This window comes from Arachis duranensis, chromosome 1 (genome assembly GCF_000817695.3).
Source record: "Arachis duranensis cultivar V14167 chromosome 1, aradu.V14167.gnm2.J7QH, whole genome shotgun sequence".
NCBI classification, from domain to species: domain Eukaryota; kingdom Viridiplantae; phylum Streptophyta; class Magnoliopsida; order Fabales; family Fabaceae; genus Arachis; species Arachis duranensis.
This window is the reverse complement of record NC_029772.3, coordinates 95304869-95315467: the sequence shown is the minus strand read 5'-3', so window position 1 is coordinate 95315467 and position 10599 is coordinate 95304869.

Here is a 10599-nt window from a genome sequence, read left to right as displayed (position 1 = left end):
TTTATGGGCTTTTTTTTTTTTTTTTCACTAAAATCGAACCTAAACCTATGCTTGAAAAATAATTATCCATATGCTGATAAGAAATGTATGAATACTCGAAAAGGAAGGAGTTATGATAATCTCCGTACTACTGAGATCCTATATCTATATGATTCCACCTGAATTGTTTCACCTATTCTTTTGAGGAAAAGTTTAATTTCAAACTCGGTTCAAATAGGAAAATTATTCTAAAGTGTCTTGGATAATCCACACCTTCAAGTCAGACACCAACGAACATATTGAAATTTCTATGTAGTTGACATTTTTCACAGCACAACGATGCAATTATAAGAGTCTCACATTAATGTGACGACTACTATATATGCCAAAAACGAGAGAAATTATAATCCTTTCTTTCTTTTCCTCCTGCATGTGTTTGTGTATGAAAATGATAACGAGTTTTAGCCGCCATTTTTTTCATACTTTTATCTTCTTAAACGTATTTTTATCTTTTTCAACATGTTTGTTAAATATATTTTTAATTGTATATTCTACAAAATACAATAAAAACAATAATGAATGAAAGACGCGTATTCACTACTAATAAAAAGAAGTTTGTGTTAGTACAATTGAAAAGTACACACGTTTCACCAACACATGTGATTTCAAGTAATCGCAACAGAAAATGTGCTTTTCTTCTTCCAATCTTTTGCATCCATTCTCTTGTTCTGCTAGCTGCATGCTTGAATTCTAATCAAATAAAATAAAGTCATTTTTAATTAATTTTATTGTGTTCTATATTATTTACTATTGTCCATTTCTACGGGCTACACTAAACTACCTCTCTTCACTGCCACAAAATTTTATTTATATGTGTTGTTATGCTCTAAAACTATTAATTCATTAATTAATATAACAAACAAGCTTTCATATTGGAATTAAAATTAGGGCACAATCAGATTTTTTAATATGTCCATTGATTTTAAAATATAAAAATTTTCAAGTAATATCAGACCAATATTTTTCGTTCTGAAGTTATGATTTTAAATTTGGATATTTTTGTCAAATTTTAAAATTTTTTAAGAAATTTTTTTGTCTTTTGCACCATTTAAAATTATTTTTATCGCCGCTAGAAATTTTCGAGTATCATTTTAGTGTGTGTTTGGATTGCCATTTATTAAACTGGAATTTGAATGAAGGTGGTTTTATAGAATTGATTTTGGATAGAAGTAAATTTGTACCAACATAATTTATATTTGATAATTTTATACAAAAATTAATTTTGATAAAATGAATATTGCTTGGATAATATTAGTTAAAATTATTTTTAAAAAATAATTAATTAATTACTAAAAAATATAATATTAAATTATAATATTATTTTTTAGTATTTTTTATATAGTATTTTTTTATAATAATCTTGTTTCTATTATTATTTTGGATTCTAACTTTTATTAATTATGTTTTTATTATTATTTATGGTTAATTTTTTATTTAATTTATCATTTCTAATAGAAATAATAATACATATTATAAAATATTAGAATAATAAATAATGCACAAAAATTACAATAATAAATTTTATATGCCAAACAAAAAAATATTTTATAATTTTTTTAAAATTCTCAATATTCTTTTATTTAGTATTATTTTGTCCCGTAAAATTTTATTATTTTTACTGGATTGTTATGTATCATTAATTTTTTATTTACTTTATCTTTTTCAATAAGATCAATAATTCATATTATAACAAAATTACAATAAAAGATTTAATAAAAATATCAAAATATGGAAGAAAGTATTAAAAATATAAAAAAAATAAAATATTTGAAATGGCTTGAAACAAATCTAAAAATTTAAAGAAAATACTAAAAATTGTACGAACGTTAAGAGAACAGAAAAGTTACAGTTTCTTGCTTCAAGTGAACGTAATTTTAAGATGCAAAATTACATTAGCGTTAGAGCAAAAAAAATTACAAAATACCAAAAAAAATAATTTTTTAAATATTTAAACATACTTTTATCCTCCTAAACGTATTATTATCTTCTCTAACACGTTTGCCAAACACACCTTTAACCATATACTCTATAAAATACAATAAGAGCGCTTATTCACTGTTAATGAAAAGAAGTTTGTGTTAGCACAGCTGAGAAGTGCATACGTTTTACCAACACATGTGATCAAGTAATCTCTGCAGAAAATGTGCTCTCCCTTTCTTTGTCTTCTGCATCCATCCTCTTGCCTTGCTAGCTGCATACGTGAATTCTAATCAAATAAAATAAAATTATTTTTAATTAATTTCATTGTGTTCTATATTATTTATTATCGTCTCTTTCTATGGGACTACACTAAACTACTTCTCTTTGACTCTTTGCTGCCACAAAGTTTCACTTATATGTGTTGTTATACTCCTAAGCTATTAATTCATTAATTAATATAACAAACAAGCTTTCATGAAGAAGTACTTTCATGTGTTGCCCAATGCTGACCTATGAATACGCACACTACTACTTATTATAGAAGGCTTAATTTACGCAAAAATTACCCTTACATTATTTCTCTCTTGTAATTCTATTATTTTTGTAGTAGCGAATTATTCATAAAATTTATTATTTATACTCTATTATTATGTATGATCAATTTTTTATTTATTTTGCCTTTCTTAATAAGATCAGTAATTCATATTATAATAAAATTATAATAAAAAATTTAATAAAAAAATCAAAATATCAAAAAAATATTAAAAATAATAAAAAATTAAAATATTTGAAATAACTTGAAACAAATATGAAAATTCTTATAATATGAAAGAAAATACTAAAAATGATACACATGTTAAGAGAAAGCAGAAGCTACAACTTCTTACTTAAAGTAAACGTGGCTTTTAGGATGTAAAATCGAGACAAGTTTCAAAGTGGTCCCTGAAGTTGCACTCGAGCTTCATAGTAATCCCTGAAAAGTTACCCATATTCATTCCTGAAGTTGCACTCTGAGACTCAGATTCGTCCTTTCGATACATTGTGTCCACCTGGCACCACCAGAAAGCTGATCTGGACTCCTCCGTGACATGCTGGCCAGGTAACAGCTAGCTGACGTGGATTAGTAAACTTTTATGGTGCAATTTGGTCCCTAAATCAAAATTAAAAATTTTAATCCCCAAATTTAATCATCATTCTCTTCTCTATAGTAGTAACCCTCTTTTCTCTACAGACATAGATCTTCATATCCCAAATTCACAAAATTTTTTTGTTTATTTTTTGTTGAAGTATCTTATAACAATAACAACTAAAGTCTTCTTAACAACTATTATTTGAACAAGTTTAACCGCTTTTATCCCTTTTTCCTATAAGAAAGATGGTGAGATTATAACATAAAAAAAGTTATGTGATATATATAATTAAAGAAACAATGCAAAGTTTAGTTTCTAAAATTGTGAACGTTCATACAAATTTGTTGACTTTTAAAAATGATTAAATTGATTCCTAAATTCATAAATTGTGGAACTCAACTCATCTCTAATGCTAATATCAAAGGTAATGCTTTCTTCCCTTAAATATGTGTTTGTTGCTACATTGAATGAAATAGGTCGCCAAATTATTCTTTATTGTCTAATCTAAGTAGTGTTTACATGTATCTGTGTCATAATATGAAAATGCATCAATTTGTGCACAAACTACTTGAATTTGGTTATTCTATAGTTTGATTGAGGGTTTTTCGATAAACAGATGGCAAATCATATAGCTTTTGTGTATCATCATAAGGGACGATTTGAGAGAAACATGAATGGAGTTCTGAAATATGTTGGAGGGGTGGTTACTGTGATTCCTACGGTGAATGTCAAAACTTTGAATACATTTTTATGGTGGGGTTATTTAAATTTGGGGTATGTTTTTTTTAAGGATTTTTACTGGACTGAGAATAAAATATCCAATGTGATGCCTGGGCATCTTGGCTAGTTTTACAAGCCAATTTTTAGTAAGTTTTAAGCTAGTTTCATGCATTATCTTCATCAATAAGCAAGCATTCGAATGAATTATATATGCATGTCTTGAATCATCAAACATCAGTAAATTACAATCATTTTCATGAGATTAATGCAAGATTTAAGTGATGTAATAAATGATGAAATATCTTGTGATTATTCATGAAATAGCAAAGCTTTGATGTACTTATTTGATTGATGATAGACAAAGCAAGAAGAAGCAGAGGAAAGCAGGGAACCAGGTGGCGTTACCAACGCTGGTAACGCCAGCTCAAGAGGGAACCAAGGGCGTTGCCAACACTAGTAACGCTGGCAATAACGCCAGCATCAACGTTACCAACGTTGGTAACGCCAGCCTCAAGGGACCAAGGGGGGCATTGGCAACGCTGGCAATAACGCCAGCATCAACGTTGCCAACGCTGGTAACGCTAGTGCTAACACCAGGAGCAACCAGGAGGGCATTGCAAACACCAATAACACCACTAGTAATGCTATTTCTAGCGTTAATAACGCCAAACGCTGCCACACTAACGTCTTTGCTAATGCATTGGAAGAATTGGCTAGTGTGCGTACTCACAACATAGTGTGCGTACGCACAAGAGGAGATTTGGCAAGGATGCGCACTCATGAGCGAGAGTGCGTACGCACAAGAGGCAACGTTGGCAATGTTAATAACACCAATGGCAACGCTATGAGAAGGGCCTGAGTTTTCCTAACTTACTTCAGTTAAGGCTAAGAGCCCACAACCAGAGACTTAAAGACTCACTTGAAGTTAGAGAAGTAGTATAAATAAGTGAAGTTTTAAACTAAAAAGGGGATCGAGATCTGGGATTGGAAACTTTTGTCAGTCTTAGCTAGATACTACTTTTCTCTCTTCTCTTTTTGCTTGTACTTAGTTTACTTTCATGCACTTTCATCTTTCTTTTGGGTTTTCTAGAGCTATGACCAACTAAACCCCACTTCATTGGGGGAGGGAGCTCTATTGTAATTTGATGGATCAATAGTAATTCTTGTTTTCTTCTTCTCTTCACCTCTCTTTGATTTTCTTGAAAGATTTCGTGCTTCATTCAATTATTCAATTGTCTTGGAAAAGAGATTGAATATACATGGATTCTATTCGACCCTTGGAAGAGGAATGATGGAATACCGCTAGAAATTCTTTCTCATACTGGACTAGATTGGGTGTTGGTTGGATATAGTGACATATAATCCTCCCGATGCTTTGATCTAGAAAAGTGTGTGGTATAATCAGTGACCAAACTTCATTTCTTCTCATGAGCAATTAGATCAAGGAATTGGCAATTGTTCAAGTTTAGAGAGATTGAATTGCCAAGAAATTAGGGTTCAATCACTCATGATTGCCAAGATATCAATGATGTTGCATGATTGAAGAAGAGATGAGATTACATTGATCCGGAGAATTCAATATCTCCTAAACCCAATGATCCTCCCTATTCTCATCTATCCCTTTCTTTTATTATGTTTGTTTACTCTTATGCTCATCATCCCCTTCCTTTTTAATTTCCAATCATTTAACTTTCCTTTACTTTATGCAATTTACCTTTCCAACAATTTACATTTCAAACAATTTACATTTTTGCACTTTAATTTCAATCATTTATTTTAAGCCATTTACATTTTTTGCCATTTAAATTCGTGCAATCAATCTCCATTAAATGCTTTGTTCAACTAGAATATCCCATTGACTAAAGTTGCTCAATCTATCAATCTCTATGAGATTCGACCTCACTCTTTGTGAGTTTTTACTTGATGACAATTCGATATATTTCTCGAAGAAAGGTTGTAGAGATACAAAATTCCATTATCACAATGGTTTGCATTTAATCTGGCTTGACAGTGATGTAGTCAAAATGTATGAATTTACTATTGAAAATGGGAGAACATGCCATGTTTATTGGGATCATACCGTTGATTTACCTAAAGAAGTTGAAGTGGTAGATGTTGTAGATGATGAGCCAAACCCAATAATATAATTTTTCTAATAATCAAGTTCTAAATATTGACTACAATTAATTTTTTAAATTAAAAAAATTAATTATTAAACTTAAATAAAAATAATTAAAACTTTAAAATAAAAATAAGTGTGCAAAGCAAAAATCCTAATTCTAATCCTCACTTTTTCATTATTTTATGCGCTGCACCTCTTATAACATCCCGAGTTTTTAAAAAATTAAATCATGAATTATTTATGATTTATTATATTTGTTAAAAATTTTATTTAAAAAAAGTTATTTTACTGAAAGTAATTAAATTAAATTTTATAATACTTTAAGTTTAAAAATCATTTGTTTGTTTTGAATTCTACTGATATGTGTTAGATTCTATTGCTTAATTGTATTTAGCATTTTTTCTTTCGGATTGTAGTGCTTTATTGCACTATTACTGTTGGTCTTAGATAATTTTTATTGGATTGAATATTATGACCAGGTTATTAAGGATAATTTATTTGTCACTTTGAAAAGGTTTATTGTTTATACTAACATGCTGCTATCATGTATTTTATCATGTATCATTTTGTGCTTAGATTGTTAACAATAACTACCAAGACAAATTCAATAAATCATCATTTCATACTTTACTAAATTGCATTGCAATAACTACATTTTGACATTACTATATTCATTCTCTAACATTGTCTAAAAGATAAGCTATAAATTCCAAACATAAAAATACTACTTAGTCAAATAAAGTATATATAATAACAATCAAGATTATTTTAAAAAAAGTACATATATATGACAACAAAAAACAAATCAATCTTTCTCATTTGGTGTTTCAAATAATTCAGAATAGACAGTAACATCTTCATTATTTTCTATAATTCTATTGGTTTCCTAAACATGCCACTACTTGTGCTTTTTTTCTTTATATATCTAGTAAACTTATCACAGAGTTGTTCCATTAGATTCGTTTTCACTATTACTTTCATCTTGTATCTCATTCATACATTAAAAATACCTACACCGCATTTATTTGTTCTACCAAAATCAAGTACAATAACATGTTCAGACAAAAGAGAAAAAAATGGATTTCACAGTAAATACACAAATTTAATTGATGCCGTACCTTTTACCTAGAATATTGAAGAAATCATATCTGCGAGTTCGAAGGTGATAAGGAAAAAGAGGGTAATTAGGAAGACAAGAATTCAAACGGAATAAAAAGATATATTGAAATTGAAATAGAAAATAAAAGGGATAGATTGAAATTGAAAATAAAGAGAATCACTCTATTTTTTACTAAATTTCTTGAGGTAACATGAAAGGGACTCCTCAATCTAACTTGTTAATATCATAGTTTAAAAATTCAATCAATGGGACTCATCAACCTTCTATGCAATTCCCGATACAACAAGAGAGTGACTCTCTCAACCTTACTCGTCGACATTATGGTTTCATCACGAAACCAAAAAGGGGGTTTCACACCTCTAATCACTAAATACCGGCTACAAAAATTTATGAGGTATTTATAGCCCTCTTATTAGGTTAAAATAATAAAAATCCTAAGCTCACTACTAAAAAGCCCAATCTAGTAACTAAATAAATAAAAAATCAAAATACATAAAATTAAATTGAACATTCTAAAAATATAAATTAATAACTTTTAAATAATATTTAAAATCATGAACTCTTCATATCATGAACATTTAGAGTATGAATCATTCTCCTCCTCTTAAAAAAAAGACCCATCCTCGAATTTTGTAGTTAAAAAAATAGTGTATGAAAAGAAAAAATACAAGAAAGATAATTTCTATTTTTTCCTTTTCTTTTTTTTGTTTGTCCTTTTTTTACACGGTATGTTTTTTTTTAATAATGAAATCAACAAGAATGATAAAATAATAATGAAACACAAATAAAGAAGATGAAAATGACAAGAACATAAAAAAGGACGCGAGAGATACTGGAACTCTTTTTTTTGTTGGACACAAGAAGAACAAATATAGATTAATAAGAATTAATTTATTACCTGAAATCTGCTACCAAATGATAAGGAAAAAGAGTATAAACAAGAAGACAAGAATTCAAACAAAATAAAAAGATACATTGAAATTGAAATATAAAATAAAAGAAATAGATTGAAATTGAATACAAAGAAAATCACTCTACTTTTTACTCAATTTCTTGACGTAACACGAAAGGGACTACTCAACTTAACTTGTCTACGCCATAGTTTAGGAATTGAATCGAATGAACTCCTCAACCTTCTATCCAGTTTCCAGATGCAACAAGAGAGGGACTGATTTAACTTTGCTTGTCCACATCATGGTTTCATTATGAAACCAAAAGGAAAGATTCACACCTCTAATCACTGAATGACGACTATAATAATTGATGAGGTATTTATAACATCTTATTAGGTTAAAATAATAAAAATCTTAAACCCACTAACATAAAAACCCAATCTAGTAACTAAATAAATAAAAATCAAAATACATAAAATTAAATTAAAAATTCTAAAAATATAAATTAATAACTTCTAAATAATATTTAAAGTCTTAAATTCTTTATATCACGAATATTTGAAGTAGGTATCAGAAGGAGTTTTCAATTCCATACTCACATCAGGATCAAGGGACAAATTTGTTGCTGAGTCAGCACCAACAAAGACCTCTACAAATAAGAAGACAATCTAATTGAAATTTATGGAAATTAATGCTATGTATTTTGTCTTTGGATGTTGTTACACCATTTGTTTCTTGGTCTGGTTTGGTGCTATTTTTTCTTTTGGATTTTAGTGTGTTGTTCTTGAATGTCAGTACATTGTTTTAAAATTATTTTGTTTGTTTTGGATTTTAATGGTATGTGTTGGATTCTAGTGCTTAGTTATACTTAACATTTTTTCTTTTGAATTGTAGTACTTTATTGCATCATTAGTATTGAATTTGGATAACTTTTATTGGTATCAGATTGAATATTATGATTAGGTTATTAAGGATAATTTGTCTGTCATTTTAAAATGTTTATTGTTTATAATAGTCATGCTATTGTCCTGAATTTCATCATCCATCATTTTATGCTCAGGTTGCTAACAATAACTATTAAGACAAATCTAATAAACCACCATTTCATATTTCACTGAATTGCATTGCAATAACAACATTTTAACATTGCTACATTTATTCTCTAACATTGTCTAAAACATAGGTTGTAAACTCCAAACATAAAAACACTACTTAGTCAAATTAAGTATAGTAATAACAATCAAGATTATTTTAAAAAAAGCACATATAACAACCAAAAACAACTCAATCTTCTTCATTTGGTGGTTCAAATCATTCAAAATAGGTAGCAACATCTTCATCATTTTCTCTAATTCTATTGGTTCTTTAAACATGCCACTGCTTGTGCTTTTCTTCTTTACATCTACTAAACCCATTACAAAGTTGTTTCCATCATATTTGTCTTCATTAATACTTTCATCTTGTATCTCATCTATTCATTGAAAATATCTACACCACATTTGTTTATTCTACCAAAATCAAGTACAATATCATATTTAGGCAAAAGGAAAAAAAAACAGGCTTTCACAGTAATTACACAAATTTAATTGACACCGTACCTTTCATCCAGGGCATCAAAAAAACTATATCTACGAATTCAAAGGACTTTCGATTTCATGCTCACATCTGGATCAAAGGACAAACTTTTTTCTGGGCCAACACTAACAAAGCCATCCAAAAATCAAAAGAAAATGATCTAATTGAAATTTAGGAATTTTTTTCGAAAAGAAAATTTAGAAAATTTAATGCTATGTATTTTGCCTTTTGGATATTGTTACACCCTTTGTTTCTTGGTGTGGTTGGTGTTGTTTTTCTCTTTTGGATTTTATTAAGTTGTTCATGAATTTTAGGACTTTGTTTTGGAATCATTTTGTTTGTTTTGAATTCTACTGATATGTGTTGGATTCTAGTGCTCAATTGTACTTAACATATTTTTTTCTTTTGGATTGTAGTGCCTTATTGCACCATTATTGTTGATTTTGGACAACTTTTATTTATAACACATTGAATATTTATGAATAGGTTATTAAGGATAATTTGTTTGTCACTTTAGAAAAATTTAATTTATTGTTTATAATAATCATGTTGTTGTCCTGTATTTCATCATCAATCATTTTGTGCTCAAGTTGCTAACAATAACTATCAAGACAAATCCAATAAATCATGATTTCATATTTCATTGAATTGCATTGCAGTAACAACATTTTAACATTGCTACATTCATTCTCTAATATTGTCTGAAACATAGGTTGTAAACTTTAAACATAAAAATATAACTTAGTCAAATAAAATATAGTAACAATCAAGATTATTTTCAAAAATGCACATATGACAACCAAAAACAACTCAATCTTCCTTGTCTGGTGTTTTAAATCATTCAGAATAAACAACATCATCATTTTCTTTAATTCTATTGCTTATCTAAACATGCCACTGCTTGTGCTTTTCTCCTCTACATCTGCTAAACCCATCAGATTCGTATTCATTAATACTTTCATCTCACTACAAGAAATTATCAGAATAGCGATCGATTTAACGACCGATATTTCTTGAAAATCAGTTGCTATCAGCTTAGCGACCAATTTTAGTGGTCGCTAAATTTAAAATAGCGACCGA